At 40.6% G+C, this 989-nt stretch overlaps 1 pseudogene; it reads left to right on the top strand.

Annotated features, from left to right (window-relative positions):
• Positions 1-212: 212 nt before the first annotated feature.
• On the top strand, positions 213-613 carry LOC105480328 (small ribosomal subunit protein eS24-like; annotated as a pseudogene).
• The last annotated feature ends 376 nt before the right edge of the window (positions 614-989 follow it).

Below are 989 nucleotides of genomic sequence, written 5' to 3'. Positions count from 1 at the left end.
ACACATCTGAAATTGGGCAGCCTTTCACAGTCGGGCATCTCTGACATGGTTGTTATGACAGTGTGTGCCGACCTTTGACCATAACTATTCATATTGGCATCACCTTCAATTGAAGTATGTGCATGGTTGGTTCTACAGCTATGGAGCTTCATTACCATTTAAAGTATCACCAGCTTTTTTCTTCCCTGGCTGTCTGAGGATAGACCGCCATCATGAACGACACAGTAACCATCCGCACTGGCAAGTTCATGACCAACCAACGACTTCAGAGGAAACAAATGGCCACTGATGTCATTCACCCTGGGAAGGTGACAGTGCCTAACACAGAAATTTGGGAAAAACTAGCCAAAATGTACAAGACCACACTGGACGTCATCTTTGTATTTGGATTCAGAACTCATTTTGGTGGTGGCAAGACAACTGGCTTTGGCAAGATTTACGATTCCCTGGATTATGCAAAGAAAAATGAACCCAAACATAGACCTGCAAGACATGGCCTGTATGAGAAGAAAAAGACTTCAAGAAAGCAACGAAAGGAACGCAAGAACAGAATGAAAAAAGTAGGAGGACTGCAAAGGCCAATGTTAGTGCTGGCAAAAAGCCGAAGGAGTAAAGGTGCTGCAATGATGTTATCTGTGGCCGTTGTGGGTTTTTCACAAGAAGATTAATAAACTAAAAACTTCCATGTGAAAAAAAAATCATCAAACAATTGCTATTATTAAAAAGTCAAAAAATAACAGATGCTGGCGAGATGGCAGAGAAAAGGGAACACTTATACACTGCTGGTGGGAAGGTAAATTAGTTGAGCCACTGTGGAAAGTCATCTGAAGTTTTCTCAGAGAATTTAAAATAGAACCACTATTTGACCCAAGCAAACCCACTATTGGGTATATACCCAAAGGAATGTAAATCATTCTACTGTAAAGACACATGCACATGTATGTTAACTGCAGCACTCTTAACAATAGCAAAGACATAAAATCAACCTA

The sequence above is a fragment of the Macaca nemestrina genome, chromosome 2 (genome assembly GCF_043159975.1).
Source record: "Macaca nemestrina isolate mMacNem1 chromosome 2, mMacNem.hap1, whole genome shotgun sequence".
Taxonomy (NCBI): Eukaryota; Metazoa; Chordata; class Mammalia; order Primates; family Cercopithecidae; genus Macaca; species Macaca nemestrina.
Note: the sequence above shows the minus strand (reverse complement) of the source record. Positions and strands in the feature narration are given on the sequence as shown.